General features: G+C 37.0%; 1 long non-coding RNA gene across 1 annotated transcript in view; it reads right to left on the bottom strand.

Moving 5' to 3' along the window:
* Window positions 1-1,661: 1,661 nt before the first annotated feature.
* Window positions 1,662-17,389, bottom strand: part of LOC108283369 — a 25,855-nt gene continuing 10,127 nt past the window's right edge. The window contains exons 2-3 of the long non-coding RNA XR_001816813.1: window positions 8,459-8,607; window positions 1,662-2,592 (exon numbers count right to left, since the gene is read on the bottom strand). This is a non-coding gene — a long non-coding RNA (uncharacterized LOC108283369). The remainder of the gene's footprint in view (window positions 2,593-8,458; window positions 8,608-17,389) is intronic.

Below are 17,389 nucleotides of genomic sequence, written 5' to 3'. Positions count from 1 at the left end.
TGATCTTTCTTAGTTTCCTTCTGTCCATCATGCCAGCCTATATCCTTTAAGCTAAACTTTTACCATGAAAATTCACCCAGTAAGTCATTTTCCTTCCCTCCGTTCTTTCAATCAATTTAAAAACATTGATTGTTCACTTATAATATAATCACAGTGCTTCCTCAGCCTAGGAATACAAAGGTTACTAACACATAGTCCTTGCCACTGTGAAGCAAATAACCTCATGAGGGAGATCCACCTCCGAATAATTAGGGAGCAGTGAAATCATTTCCCAAGCAGAGGTAGATTCAAAATGCTGTGGAAGGACAAGAGAAAGGAGAGGCCAACTCTCCCTAGGTGTTGGATAGGGGCGAGGGGAGGGATGAGAAGAGGTGTCACCTGGGTGACCTGGACTTTGAGTGGGATCTTAGAAGTTGGAGCTTACTCAAGAGGAAAGGATCTCTTGAGATAACCAGCAATGTGTGAAGGAGACCAGCTGAGAATCCACTGCTAAAGAATAACGAGGTCGAGGGCAAGGAGGGAACTGTTGTTAACATTGAGATCATGTTATGAAATATGCCATGCTCTATTATGTGGTCTGTGCTACCTGTAGAGTATGTAAGAAACTGTTTATTAAAGGATTCTCATATTCAGATATGAGGTTTAGAAAGATTCCTCTTGCAGCATGAACTAGAGGGTAGAAATGCAGGTCATGCAGAGAGAATTTTAAGCAGGATATTAAGATTTTTGCCTGGAAGGTTTCAAAAATGCCTTATTGGCCAGGCGCGGTGGCTCATGCCTGTAATCCCAGCACTTTGGGAGGGCAAGGGGAGCGGACCACGAGGTCAAGTGATCGAGACCATCCTGGCCAACGTGGTGAAACCCTATCTCTACTAAAAAAATAAATAAATAAATACAAAAATTAGCTGGGTATGGTCGCACAAGCCTGTAGTCCCAGCTACTTGGGAGGCTGAGGCAGGAGAATTGCTTGAACCTGGGAGGCAGAGGTTGCAGTGAGCTGAGCACTGTACTCCAGCCTGGCGCCTGGCGACAGAACAAAACTCTGTCTCAAAAAAAAAAAAAAAAAAAGCCTTATCATTCTTCATGACTCAGTTCAAATATCACTTCCAGGAAACCTTTTCTGGTGAGTCTTATTAGAGTTGGTAATTTCTTCTTGGTTCTTAACCCATTTCTATTCTCTGTAACTGTTTTTAGCAGGAAGCATCACACTGTACAACTCTACGCACATTACTCACCAGTCTCTCGGTTCTTCAGGAAATTACCATCTGGAAGGATGCTTGCTTAATTGTCTCTTCTGAGAGGCCTTCTCTAATCACCCTTTCATTTTTTTAAGACTATTTTTTTTTGCGCAGTTTTAGATTCACAGCAACATTGAGAGGATGGTCCTGAGGTACGCCATCTGCCCCCTATCTTTTCATTTTTATTCTTTACTATTATGCATTTTTGGCTTCCTCCAAAACGCTTATCACAATTTATAATTTTACATTTTACATAATTTACATTTGTATGTTTACATTTGTATTGTCTGTTATCTCTACTATCCTGTAAGATTCCTATAGAAGAAACATGCCTATTACATTCACCAATAAACACACAATTTTAACACTTAACAGCCCTTCAATAAATAGTGTGTCAAAGGAACAAATGAATGAGTACATGCGTGCTTAATAAATGTTTATTTAATGAACAAATTGGCTAACGAACAAATGAATGAATGATCTATTCCAGCAAATACGTGCTGCTAGACTGCTACTGATATTTTATTCCACTTAAGGTCTGCCACATTGGTGCTCCAACAGCCGATAGTGCAATCCATGCTAAGTAATAATTACAAGGTAGAAGTAATATAGTGGTAGTGTTGGCAGAAATCCCTAAGTGATTTATTCTTCCAGAGAATAAATGTAAGAGAGTTTAGTCATGGAACGCTGAAGGTGATAAGTAGAGTCATTTCTCCAGGTTGTTCAGGATCCACGGGCATGTACACAAATGGCACTAAACGATGAGACAGTGAGGTGGCACAGGGTCACGGGGGACACTGTGGAGGGACTCCTAAACTCAGTATCTGTGATCAGGGAAGAGTGAATCCTGAGCAGAGTCTTAAGGGGTGAGTTATTCTATGAAGTGACCGGTGGTAGTTGTATCAGGCAAGCAGAGGAAAAGTATAGACACCTGGAGGAATGGAAAGCCAGAACGAACAGCTTCATGGATGAATATCCATTCAAAAGGAAACTCCAGCCTCTTGGCTTCTTCATCTTTTCTGTTTCTCCTTTCTTTAGCTTAAGCATACTTTCAAGCAAAAAGGTGAAAAACATAAGAAATACCACTTTCAAATGAAAGGGCTCCTCAGTTTCGTGTTAGGTGAGTTTTATACAATTCAAGAAAAGCTTAGGCAAATGGCATGCTGGCCTCCTTCCCATGGCTGTATTCCACAGAATGAAAGCAAGCCCAGTGTTTCTGAGTAATTAGGTCAGCCTCACTCCCGGAGGATTAATTAAACTCCCAACAGATTATGGCAGCCACCTTTCATTTCTACAGACAAACTCCATCAGCACAGTGATTTCAATTAGAGAATTGAAGCTCAATTGCCTTATCCTAGACACAAGGAGACACAGCAGACAGATAACAAGCTGGATTACAAAAGCATTAATCTTACGGTCATGGCATCAGAAAGATTTTTAAATGCATTACCTCTCTCCCATAGGAATAACAGAGAAGTTTTTTTTTTCTCTCCTATTACAATAAGTCTAATCTTCTCACAAGGTGATGGGTTGATACATAAATTGAGAGTGAAGTCAAGACCTACTCGCTTTCTGAGAGATCATAAGTTCCTGGCTGGACTTTGGAGCTGTACCTGCTAAAGACCACACCTCCCAGTGTTGGTCCTCACCAAATTGCTAGATAAAAAGAAAACCTCAGATAAATTGTCTGGATGTCCATCTAGAAAACACCAATGAGACAGATAGATTGACAACTTGGTTATATAGACAAGGCGGAGACAGCCTCATACTAATGAGTTAATAGCCCATGACCTTAATGAATGTACTGAAAACAGGAATATTCAGAAGAGACTGTCTGCTTTCAGCCTAGGTGCTTCTCTGTCTCACCTTCTCATGCCCCTTTTCCTTCCTTATCTCTGTTTAGTGGTGTGATTTACCTTTCCTATCATGTTGTGCTTGGGTTGAAGGACCTGCATTATCTACATTTCCATGAATTATGCAGAAATCCATAGGATCCTTCAACAAGCACATTCTTAAGACACCACAACCCAAATCCCAGGTACATGTTAGATCTCAATGTCTGCTCAGGCCTACAATATCACCATTCAAGTTTCAACCTCCTAGTTCCCAGGTGAAGAAATAGGGAAAGATTGTCAAAGACCATGGAAAAACTGAACATCCAGTGAATTTTTAAAAGCTGCAATTCCATCAAAATGATATGGGAGTAGGAGCAGGGAAGTGCTGACTAGAGACAGGTGGTGTCCCTAGCAAGGGTTTCACCCTTAGGCCTGTGCCAAAGAACCTAGCGTAGGACAGGCACACCTGTTTTTATGCCCAAATGTTGCATGTTCCAAGAACACCCTGGCCCGCCACACCCCCGATTCTGTGCCTATGAAAACCTCAAGACCCTAGAGGGCACAGACACACAAGTAGCTGGATGTCGAGAGGAACACACCAGCAGGCAGGCTATTGACAGTGAAACGATGCAGAAGCCAAGGGAAATTTGGCCTAGCATGGTCAGAGGAGAGCCTAGCCACAGAGTGGCCCGACTTGAGAAGAAGACCATCTTCCCACTACATTCCCATTTTGGCTCCCCATCCATCTGCTGAGAGTTACTTCCACCACTCAATAAAACCTTGCACTCATTCTCCAAGCCCACAGGTGATCTGATTTTTCTGGTACACTAAGGCAAGAACTCCGGGATACAGAAACCCTTCTGTTTTTGCAATAAGGCAGAGGGTCTAATTGAGCTGATTAACACAAGCAGCCTATGGATGGCTAAACTGAAAGAGCAAATTGTAACACATGCCCACTGGGGCTTTGGGAGTTGTAAATACTCAACCCTAAATGGAGCAATGACATACCTGTCTGCATGCTCCCCTATGAGTAGGAGCCATGGGGTACTGAAGAAGTGAGCCACACCCCCATCACTCCCCTGTGAGGGAGATAAGGAAACTTTTCCCATTTCAAGAGGACTCAGACAACAGAATGAAAAGGTAATCTACAGAATAAGAAAAAGCATTTGCATATCCTGTATCTGATAAGAAGTTATTATCTAGAATACATAAAGAACTTCTAAAACTCAACAACAAAACAAATTATTCAATTAAAAAATGAGCAAAGGATTTAAATAAATCTTTCTCCAAAGAGAATATATTAATAGTCAACAAGCACATGAAAAGATGTTCAACATCACTAATTACTGGGGAAATGCAAATCAAAACAACAATCAGATACCATTTTACATGCATTAGAATGAATGCTATTAAAAGAGAAAGAAAGGAAAGGAAGAAAGAATGAGGAAGAAGAGGAAGAAAGAATGAAGAAGATGAGGAAAACGAAGAAGAAGAAGAAGAAGAAGGAGGAGGAGGAGGAGGAGGGGGGGAAGAAGAAGAAGAAAGAAGAAGAAGAAGAAGAAGAAGAAGAAGAAGAAGAAGAAGAAGAAGAAGAAGAAGAAGAAGAAGAAGAACAAGAAGAAGAAGAAGGAAGAAGGAAGAAGGAAGAAGGAAGAAGGAAGAAGGAAGAAAGAAGAAAGAAGAAAGAAGAAAGAAGAAAGAAGAAAGAAGAAAGAAGAAGAAGAGGAAGAAGAAGAAGGGGAAGAAGAAAGGAGAAGGAGGAGGAGGAGAAGGAGGAGGAGGAAGGGGGGAAGAGAAGGAAGAAGGGGAGAAGAAGAAGGAGGAGAAGGAGGGAGAGGAGAAAAATGTCAGCAAAGATGGAGAGAAATCACAACCCTTGCATACTGTTTATGGAAATGTAAAATAGTGCAATCACTTCACTATGTAGAACAATATGGAAGTTCCTCTAAATGTTGAAAAAAGAATTACCATATAGTCCAGCAATTCCACTTCTGTGTATAAATTTTAAATAATTGAAAGCAGGGTCTTAAAGAGATATTTATATTCTTATGTTCACAGCAGCATTATTTAGAATATCTAAAAGGTGGAAGTGAATCAAGTGTTCATTAACCTATGAATGAATAAACAAATGTGGTTTTATATATACAATGGAATATTATTTGACCTTAAAAAGGGAAGGAAATTCTGACATATGTTAAAATATCATACTAAGTAAAACAAATTAGCCACAAAACATATATATATATATATATATATATATATATATATATATATATATAATATGATTTCACTTATTTGAGGTATCAAGAGTAGTTAAATTCAGAGAGGTAGAAAGTAGAAAGGTGGTTGCCAGGGACTGGGGCAGGAGAGAACTTGTTGTATAATGGGTATAGAGTTTCAGTTTGCAAGAAGAAAAGACTTCTGGAGATTGGCTGTACAACAGTGTGAATATGCTTATCACTACTGAGATGTATCCTTAAAATGCGTTAACATGGAAAATTTTACATCATATATATTTTATCATAAGTACTTTTTTAAAAGGTGTCAACCTATGTACTTTCAGTGGGGATCCTATCAACACTAAGTGGACAAAAATTTATCTTGAGGGAAAGAGGTAAAAAATAAAATGGTATCTTCTTCCACATGAAGCACAGGTAAACATAAAGTTAGATAAATAACAAGTATATCTCCAGTGTTCAAATTTTGCAGGGGTGCAGTGATTATGAGGTAAAAAGTGTTTTAAAAGGCTCTTTATGAGATCAATCATGAAAAGTTGCTGAGAACCCTTTCTCTAAGTTATATCTGAGTTTTAGTTTTCAATTTCCAAACACCCACAAGAGATCATTTCTTCCCATCTCAGACACGACTTGCCTTTGACCAAAGTCAGAATTCTCTTCTACCACCACCATTTATTGAATGCCAAGCCTGTTTAAAATTGCATGGCAGAGCCAGGCGCCATGACTCATGCCTGTAATCCCAGCACTTTGGGAGGCTGAGGTGGGTGGATCATTTGAAGTCAGGAGTTCAAGACCAGTCTGGCCAACATGGTGAAACCAAGTCTCTACTAAAACTACAAAAATTAGTCAGGTATGGTGGCACGTGCCTATTGTCCCAGCTACTTGGGAGGCTGAGGCAGGAGAATTGCTTGAACCTGGGAGGCGGAGGCTGCAGTGAGTTGAGACCATGCCATTGCACTCCAGCCTGAGTGACGGAGTGAGACTTCATCTCAAAAATATACATATTACATGCCAAACACTGTATTGTGTTGTGGGAAAACAGACTTTAAATAACAAGAAAGTGGATGTATCAATTCCCTACTAAACCAAACCTTCAATGGTTCCCTAATACAATGTAAAATTATAAAACCCAACCCAAATTATGACATGGCAGGCAAGTCCATAAATCATTGCCTCTTGTCTAATTAGACTAACCTCGCCTCAGTTAATCTTCCATCCACTCAGAAGCTTACTGGGAACTTTGCACCCCCTATTACCTGTGATTACAAATCCCTATCTTCCCATGTTTGATTCTTTAACAGGTGACTTCCATTGAATGCTCTTATAAGCCAAGTCAATAATTCTACCTCTTCAGGAAAGCAAAGTTGTCATTCCTTCCTCTGTTATCCCAAGTCACTGTATAAATACATTCATTAGATGTGGTGCATATTTTTTAAATCACTCTGTTAATTATGTACTTTCCTTTGAAGATATTTCATTATCCTGTAACTTCCATTGTTCAGCATAATGTTTTTGACATTCACCCGTGTTTTCATGTATATTAATTGTTCATTTTTTTTATTTTTGAGTAATATCTCATTGTATGAGATATTACTTTGTTATACATTTATCCAGTTAAAATCACTTGGGTTGTTTCCAGTTTTTGGCTATTAGTAAGAAAGCTGTGCAAATCTCGTAATGAAAAAAAAAAATTATGTGCTTTCCTGTCCTATAAATACAGGAGTCCTGTAGGGCATAGAATATGGGCCTATCACAACCATAGCATGTGACATACAGATTGCTAAATGGACAAATTAATATGAGTAAAATTAACCAAGTAGGGAGTTATTTTTTAATTAAGGGGACTTTGGAAGATTTTATGGAGGTGGTAGTATTTGGATTTGGGTGTAAAAATGTCTCTACTTCCAAAACACCCTATTAAAATGATTTTAAAATCCCTCCTGGGTTATCAAATACTTTAATACTTAGAGTGAGAATCAGAAATTACAGACATCTTCAGCAAAGCAGGGAAGAAAATCACCTCTTTTTTATACTCAGAAGCAACGGTCATTAATATTTTAGACATGTTTTCTTTCAGCCTTGTGCTAAGGATTTTCCTCTACATAATTGAGATAATATAATTTTATAATCTACCTTCCTCACTTAATGTTACAAGTATTTTTATTATCATTAATAAACATTACAAATGTAATTGTTAATAATTACATTCTATTTCTTCACACGAGCATATGTAATACTTTACATATTCATTTTCATAGTACTGGATTTTTAGGTGGTTTCCAGTTTCTGCTCTCATAAATAATGCACATATTTGTTCATAAATATTTATTCCCGTTTGTAATTGTTTCCTTTGGATGCATTCCTAGAAATAGAAATAGTGGGTCAAATGGTATTATAATGTGAAATCTTTTGAGAAATAATGTGCAAATACTTTATAGAAAGCTTGTAGCAGTTTATACTGTCACCAGCAGTGTGAAAGTCTAGCTTTACCATATGATCCAGCAATCACATTCCTAGGTATTTACCCAACTGTTTTGAAAACGTATGTCCACAGAAAAACACACATGTAAATGATATGCCAGTCTTATTTATGATATCCAAAAGCTAAAAGCAGCAAAGAGGTCTTTCAGTAGATGAATTGTTCAACAAACTGCATGAAGTAAATTTATATAATGGAACATTATTCAAGAGTAAAAATAAATAAGCTATTTAACCACAAAATTATGTGGACAAATCTTAAATACAAATTGCTAAGTTAAAAACAAAAGGCAATCTAAAACAACCACATTCTACCTGATTCAATTATGTGGATTTCTGGAAAAGGTAAAACTATAGCAACAATAAAAAGGTCAGTTTTTGCCAGAAGAGTCCTGAATAGGTAAAATATGGAGGATTTTGTAGGTAGTAAAACTATTCATTATGATACAGTAATGGTGGATATATGACACTTTGTATTTGACAAAATCCATAGAACCTTACAGCACAAAGAGTAAACCTTTATGTATGCAAATTTTAAAAATTATTTACAGGTTCAAGACACTGCAACATAAGGCAGCTGTGAAAAAGGATTCTGTTTCATACATTACAAATGTAAGCATTTATCATTAAATTGGACAGGTATCATATCTGCCCAATCAACAGTACTTACCTTAACACAGTAGGTAAGAAAAAGGGAGCAGGCCAGGGTGGGTCCTGGATTTCTGGCTTTTTGTACATTTCAAATGTATGAAACAGATCAGTTTTAAGTGGTGAGTGGAGGAAAATGCTGACCCAAATAACTTTGAAAATAAGTAGATGCTGCAGAAAGGCAAAATAAATTGTACCTAAGTGCTGTGCTCTAGCTGATAAAGTTGTTTTCTACAGGGATGCAGGTTAACAGTTCTGTTATTATGAAACATTTGCAGATGCTCCTAGACTTACAATGGGGTTACTTCTGGATAAACCAGTGTAAGCTGAAAATACCATAAGTTGAAGATGCATTTAATATGCCTACTGCTAGCACAGGAGAAGATCAAAATTCAAAATTTGAAGTATGGTTTCTATTGAATTCATATTGCTTTTTCACCATCATAAAGTTGAAAAATCTTCAGTTGAACCATTGTAAGTCAGGGACTGTTGATATACTGAAATTGAACAAGTAAATAGATTTCAAAGGTAAGAGTCAAGCTGGACCAGGAGTTTACATTGAGCAAGGGGAGGAGGCTAAAATGAGCCACAATGATGACAAATAAAGAATTTATTAAAGATTAAAACATAAAAGAAAGAGAAGTTGTAATGTTAAGATGATGTATACAGTTTAATACCATATTGATATATTTTAATACCCAGAATATCAAATGCTATTTATAAACACATGTATGTGTAATAAATATTTTAAAAACGTGAAATAGAAGAATGTACAAGTGCATGGCTTCTTGTCTCTGATGAAGGAAGGAAGAGGGTAAAGAAAACAGATAAATACTAAATGGGATTTTAACTGTTTCTATTTTATTTTTTAATAAGTCTGAAGCATGTATAAAAATGTTAAGTTTTGTTAATAATTGGGCAGGGAGTATAGAGATGTTTTTATGTTACACTATAATTTTATGTATGTTTGAAATCTTTATAATTAAAAAAGTAATTTTAGTAATCCAAGTGATTGATTAATGTACCTACATGAGAGGAATTTAGCGTTTATCAGTAAAGGACAGGTGTCATAGCTGGCCAATCAACAGTATTTACTTAACACAGTAGGTAAGAAAGCGGGAGCAGTGCAGAGTGGGTCCTGAATTTCTGATATAAGCAGCTGTGTAGAAACAGGTACCATTCACGGAGATAGGAATGGACGAAGTAGAATGAGTTTGGGGTGAGAGAGGATCTCCTATAATGTTGGGCATAATTCAAGGCTCGCTACAAACACTCAGTAAATATTCTCTTTACTAACTTAAAAATAAATCCTTGGGAAGCAAGCACAAAGACATTATCAAGACCTCATTCTCATCCTTTTAGGTATCGGGATTATAATGGGTCCTATATACTCGTCACAAGCCAAATGAACTAGGTAAGTGAAAATAGGGGAAGCATTCCCTCATCATCTAATTATGGACATTATTAGACAAAAGATTGCAAGTGAATCCTATTCTGAACTTTAACAACACTCTGGAGGAAAGAGCTCTTACATCTCAAATGGCAGAATATGGCTTCCCTTTTTTAAAAAAAATCAATAGATTCTCTGGAGAAACAGTAAATGACTTCCTTTTTAGAAGTTCATCACTAGTTTTCCCTCTATACAGTCTATAAAATCATAGCCAAACTGATCATGTTGAAAAGAAAGCAACAATCACATAAACCAACAGCCTGTCTTGAACATGAAATGTCTGAGATATTTGCTGTTTATTGTTAGAAGACCTTTCTAACCTAGCTCAGCTCCCACGGAGTCCCGGTGGCCACTTGACCACTCTGTGGCCTCACCTTGTTTCTCCTTGACTAGTGTCAGGTGGAAATGATCACCACAACATTTACCACATTATCTTGTGGTTATTTGTTTTCACACCTGATTTTATAATTATTAGACTACTTGGGAACAAGAAATATTAAAGGGTTAGTCAGGCAGCTTCTTGGGATATGCAATCTCTGAGGTATAGTAAAACAAACCTGGAGCAAACTGGAAATATGGCCCTCATTGGATTTTATTTATTCACACTAACCTTACACGGCTACAAAATGGAAACTGGTCTTACTGCTTTGGAAGGAGATGGCATACCTGAGTGAAAGGTTAAAATGTTCTTCAGCAGACTTACTTTCTGTCTGATAGGCTTTTTTGCTACAGGCATGTATAAATTACAGCATCCAGTCTGGGCCTCACCATCAATATGGGATGACCAGCCAATTGAGCACTATCTGGCATCAGCAAAATCAGCTACATCCCCAGACCAAACAGTGCGTGACTTAGTTCTATTGACTAAAATTTGTGTCTTTATTAGCGTATATAACATTTAAACTCTTCAATATGATCACAATAAGGTAGGCTAATTCAGAAAATTGTAATTGTAATACAATTTCAAATAAGTAAAATATTTTGTAGAACATGTAATAAGTCCTTTATGTTACACATAAAAGTTTTATCTATTGAATGTTTCTACCCACCCTGCTAAATAAATATTTTTTTAAGTAAAGAATATTTTTAGAGGGATTCAAGTTCTCAATCTGTCTATATCGGTCATCATGTGTGTAATCCCAACCCTTTCCCTAATGCTGAGCACAGTGTCTAACACTTAGAAGGTATCCAATAGGTTTTTGATGCATGAAATAGGTAATTAAACAATCAATATTCAATATCTGCTTACCCTTCAGCGTTAGAACACTCACTAGCTCCCGTGATAGCCCATTTTATTGTAGCATAGCTGTGATTGTTAGGGGAAAATTTAATTAAATATCTATTGATTTTGAATCTCCCAATTATTGGGCATATTCTTAAGTCATATTGATCTAACTTTATGAACAGATATCTCTATAGATAAAGGACCCAGAACTCAATCATGAGTCCAAACTCACAGAAAACACAAAGACTCTACATGACAACATTTGAATTGTAAGCAAGACTTAGGTGAACTTTTTCATTGCCTTAATTTTCACACACATGTTTTTCAAGAGAAAGGAAAAGCAGCAGATGTTTTCTAGGCTTTCTGTTTGATAGAGATGAACAGTTTCTTAAAAAATGGTGGAAAGAGAACACTAAATCCAAACTTCTCTTACTCCAAATAGAGTGGGGAAGAGAAAGGACACTAACATTGATGAAAAACCTACTAGCTGCCAACTGTTTTACCCACATCATTTCACTGGATCCTAATGCCTACTCCCTGAGCCATATGCTATTGATCTTTTTTTAACATGAGCCATTAGGACTTAGAGAAATTAACTGATTCATTTAAAGCCACACAAAGGAGAGCTGGGCACCCAGACTTTGTCTACAGGTATACACAGTATATTGTCCACTCTATGATAATTGTCTGGGTTCAATGTCATTCATATTACTGTGTATTCTTCAACATGACAGTCAACTTGCCTACCCATCCCTATATCCCAAGAAGAACGAAAAGAGGGACTTTTAACATTATTTCCATAATGATATTTTAAAGCGAGAAGAATTAAAGGAAAAAAACTATCAACAGATTTCATGGATATTATCAAACTCTAAATCTGTGTGAGGCTTTAAATGGTAGTAGTGGTTTTCAATCTCAACATGTCTTCAGGATACACAGTTTCAACAATCTCTTATTTAAAGGGGCTCACTGTAGTAGTGATTATCAGGCAAAGGGAGCACCAAGGGCTTGGGGTGGGCTTAGTTCTTAAACAAAATGCTTTGATAGTTTAGATATGCCTCCCTAGAAAGCATGCCTCTTTAGAGCTTTTGAGAATCATTGGAAGGAAAGTAAATGATTTGGTCTTTAATTCTGTTGTTTGTTTTCTCCAGAAAGAAAGATCAATCAGGCAAAATCATGTCACAGATGTCAAATGAATGATTTACTTTAAAACTTATCGTGTTTCCTACATCCATCAATCTCATTGCAAGTTACTGGTCAGAAGCATCAACACCACCTGGTAGCTTGTTAGAAATAGAGTCTCAGGCTCCATCCTAGTCCTATTGGTTCAGAAATTGCATTTTAGCAAGATCCGCAGGTGAATCTTATGCATTTCAGCTTTGAGGAACACTGACTTACACCACTTCTAAACACTCTCCTCTTCTCTCCCTGTTAGTTTAAGTACCCCCCAAATGGGTTCCCTTAACAGCTTACAAGTCCTTTAACATAGCAGTTATGGCATTGTATCAAAATTGATTTTTTGAAAATCTATGTTTTATGCCCACATGTAAGCTCTTCAAGACAATGTCAGTGCCTTCCATATTCCCCACTGTATTGCTGGAACCTAACAGTTGCCTGAAACAGAGTTTTCAGCAAATATGTAGGAATCCCACAAGATTGTGATCTTTATAAGATCAAGAACCATAATGATAATTTTACATTTCAAAAAAAAAATAAAGAGTGTAATTAGATAAATGCTTGAGGGGATGGACACCCCATTCCGCATGATATGCTAATTTCCTATTGCATACCTGTATCTAAACATCTCATGTACCCCATAAATATATACACCTACCATGTACCCACAAAAATTAAAAATGAAAATATTTTTTAAAAGAATCAAAATATGGGTATTTTGGCACCTTTAAAATGTAGCAAGGGTCTAGCACAAAATAAATGGTCAATTTGTGTTGAATTCCTTAATTTATGCCTGATTCATACCAGAAAACAGAAAGGACTGAAAACATAATGATTTTGCCAAATGCCATTTTTGTGAAGCCTCCTTGGTATCTTCTGGTCCTAATTCTTGCATTAATTCCCTTCTGTTTTCAAATCACATTGTTTGTTAATAATACAAATGAAGTAAAACTTGAATAGTTATTTTCAGTTTGTAAAATAACCTTATCTTCACAATATCATCAATTATTGGATCACTAAGAAATTATGTCCTTGACAGTTAAACTATCAAGTTCAACTAAGTTTTTGATAACTAACAAGTCAGATTCAAAGAAATGATGTGATTTTCCCTGATGTCACAATGCTGATAGGTAGTAGATTCAAGAAGTGATATCAGATCTTCTGACACCATGTTTTTTCCCTCTATACCACACTAAGCATTGTAATCAGAGGGTATCCAAGATTTAAGAAAAGTTACTCAGACATCTACTGGCACTCAGTTTTAGTATTGCATTCAATGAAGTATAGTAATTATATCTCAGACAAATTTGTCACTCTGGTTGTGTAGTGCTTTCTTTGTTAATGCATGCATTTATTTATTCATCAATTTATTCCACAACTTTTTCTTGATTTTTTTAAACAGTGTCAGCCCAATAGTGGTCACACTCTATTTGTCTAGTAGAACTGATTAGCTTCCTTTGATAAATATTGACAATTCAGGTCTCTGAGATCTACTGGTAAAATAACTACATTTCCAGATGAATATTATAAAGTCATCGAGCATTAGAACTGGCAGACGCCTTTAAAGATTATCTCCTCAAACCTCTATTTCTGCCAGATAAAAAGGCTGAGAGCCAAAGAGGGAGAGTGACATGCCTAAGTTCACATTACAAAATGTTTATATAGCTTTTCCTGTGAGAACCTGAATTATCTGTTGTATATGTTTGCACTGATCACAAGGCAGGTAGATCCCACATCCCCATTTAGCTTAGGCATAGAACCAAATAATTTTAAAATACCCTCAAAGCCCTATATAATAGTTAGATGCCTTCTAAAGCCTGCAGCTAACAATGTACTCATATTGCTGATCCTAAGAGAAATTTGTAATGACTGGGAGGGATGGATTGCCACCTGTGAATATCCAGGACACATACTCATCAAGGTCTCAACAAGAACATACATGAATAATTAACAAGATAGTGATTTGTAGTATCATGGTAGTAGATAATCTGGTTCCTAAAGAGAGGTTAACTGAAGTTGCTTTTCCTTTTACAAGGCAATCATAAGGTGGATTCCAGTGTTTTTTTTTTTTATCTCTTTTGTGGTATAGTTTTGGAAGTTGAATCCTCAAGAAACAATTTTTCTTCCAAAGTAAACATTGATTTTTACCAGACACTATATTTAAAATGGTATTTAAAGCTTTTAAAGAAAGAGACACAGGTATAATTATGTAGTTTCTTCATTAATCTTTCTTATTAATCTTGTTCTTTTCCTTCTTTTTCCACAGTATATCTAAGAAAAGGTAACCCCGGATCTTTCTATAGTTTGATTTAGTATTAAAATATCAGGGTTATTTACAGTTTAGCTCTGCAGTTTTACTTGACATCTCTGTTTTGTTCTTCCATCTATCTGTAGGCTGTGACCTATGTCTTTACCAAAAGGCAGCAAACAAGGAGAAGAATCAAAAGGAAGGAAAGCACTCAGTATCCTCCTTTGGGTTCTTTTCCCTAAGAAAAAAAATTATTTCTACCTCTTCTATCTAAAACAGAGAACATCTGAGATATATAATCTTATTGTTTCATGTGAAACTTATAAAGATATGGACCAATTGCATCTCTTGCTCTCTTTTCCTCCCTACCCAAAGGAAAAAAAGATCACTTTTTCCCCTTAAATGAAAGCTGTCACTTTGAAAAACCTTTTGAAACTTGTCTATTTCTAAAACTAAACACATGTCTATGTGATGACTCTGTAATTCTATTTCTCAGCATAGGTAAATGAGTATATTTGCCAACCAAAATTTGTATTGTTCTAAGTTCTTTAGAGAAACAAATCAATAGAATACTTTATCTGTATGTGTATAAATATATGTATATATGTATGTGGTATATGTATGTATGCACATGATTTACTGTAAGGCATTGGCTCACACAGTATGGAGGCTGAGAAGTCACAAAATCTGCAGTTGGCAAGCTGGAGACCCAGGAGAGTAGATGGTATAGCTTCAGTCCAAGTCCAAAGCCCTGAACCAGGAAAGCCAGTGGTGTAAATTTCAGTCTGAGTCAGAGACTTGGAAGTAAGGTGGTGACAAGGAGGTTAGGGGAAGAGGTATACAGATGGACTCCCTGAATTGCAAGAAAATGAAGATGTTTATGTCCTATACGAATGCACACCAAATGGTGACCTAGGCAGAGAAATATGTTAATAATCAAGTGGATACTAGTGAGCTTCTCTCCCCAGCCACCCTTGTCATTGCCTAATGGGCTAATGACAAAGTGGCCATGGTGGCAGAAATGGAGGTTAAGCATGGGCTCAGCAACATGAACTTCTACTCAACAAAGTCAGTCCGGCTCTGGCCACTGCTGAGTGCCCAGTCTTCTAGCAACAGAAACTAACACAGTATCCCTAATATGGCACATTTCCTTGGGGTAGGTTAATTTCATTGGAGTGCTTCCATCATAACACGGGCAATATTTTGTTCTTACTGGAATAGGCATGAATAGATATTCGCTTTCCTTATACATAATGCTTCTACCAAAACTACCATCCATGGAATGCCTTACCCACCTTCATTATTACACACAGAATTACTTCTGATTAAGAAGCTCACTTCATGGGCAAAGATGTTTGGCAGTAGGCCCATGTTAATAGGATTCACGAGTCTTATCTTGTTCCCCACCATCTTAAAGGAAACAGTTTGATAGAAACTAAAATGTCTTTTAAAGATTTAGTGGCAATACAAACAGCAGGCCAAAAAAACCTGTTTCTCAAAAGGAAAGTAATCATCTGTGAAGGAAAGCAGGAATCTGTTCTGTAATCCCAAGGACTTGTGCTGCAATGCAACTATAGAGGTATGCCAAGGATGCAAACAGCATCCCTATGTAGCACTGACATTTTAAGAAGAATAATATCTTCTAGGTCATATGGCCCAGGTGGCAGAACAGTTTGCACAGCAGCCTGGACCTGTTGCAGAGCCTTCTTTTATTTCAAACTCCACTCAAAGTATATGAATTTCGAAACATTTTATTTATAGTAGCTAATAACTAAAATAATCCAAATGTCTATCTATAGCAGAAAGGGTAAATGAAGTGCAGCAAATTCATAAAATGGAATACTATGCAACAACACAAACAGAACATCTACTGCAAGCAATATTACCATCAGATTTCACAGACAAAGCAATGAATGAGTGAAAGAAGACACCTACAAGATAGGACACACTATTTTTTGTATAATTCAATTACATGAAAGTCAAGAACTAAACTGTGGTGATAGTAGTCAGAAAATTTCTTACCTGATTTTAGGGAGGTTGGAGCAGGTATGGACTTCTGAAGCGAAAGAAAGGATCCCTCTTGGGTATAGAAAATATTCCAAAACCCCTTCATGATAAAAACCCTCAATGAACTAGGCATTGAGGGAACAAACCTCAAAATGATAAGAGCTATGTATGACAAACCCACAGCTAACATTATACTGAATGGGGAAAAGTTATTATTCTTCTTCATAACTGTGATAAGGCAAGGAAGCCCACTCTCACTACTCCCCTTCAACATAGTACTGGATTTTCTAGCCTGAGCAATCAGGCAAGAGAAAGAAATAGAAGGCATCCAAACTGGAAAAGAAGTAAAATTGTCTTACTCACTAATGACATAATTATATACTTAGAAAACTCTAGAGATTACTCCTAAGGATTCCTAGACCTGATAAATGACTTCAGAGTTTCAGGAAACAAAATTAATGCACAATAATCAGCAGTACTTCTATACACCAACAACACTCAAGCTGAGAACCAAATCAGGAACTCAATCTCATTTACAATAGCCACAAAAAAACCCATAAAATACATAGAAATATATTTAATCAAGGCTAAAGACCTCTACAAGGAGAATTACAAAACACTGATGAAAGAAGTCATAGATAGGTAGGTGATGAACAATGAGAACACATGGACACAGGGAGGGGAGCATCACACACTGGGGTCTGCCGGGGGGAAATAAGGGAGGGACAGCAGGGGGTGGGGAGATGGGGAGAGATAGCATGGGGAGAAATGCCAGATATAGGTGATGGGGAGGAAGGCAGCGAATCACACTGCCATGTGTGTACCTATGCAATGATCTTGCATGTTC

The sequence above is a fragment of the Cebus imitator genome, unplaced genomic scaffold, assembly GCF_001604975.1.
Source record: "Cebus imitator isolate Cc_AM_T3 unplaced genomic scaffold, Cebus_imitator-1.0 Scaffold13, whole genome shotgun sequence".
NCBI classification, from domain to species: domain Eukaryota; kingdom Metazoa; phylum Chordata; class Mammalia; order Primates; family Cebidae; genus Cebus; species Cebus imitator.
Note: the sequence above shows the minus strand (reverse complement) of the source record. Positions and strands in the feature narration are given on the sequence as shown.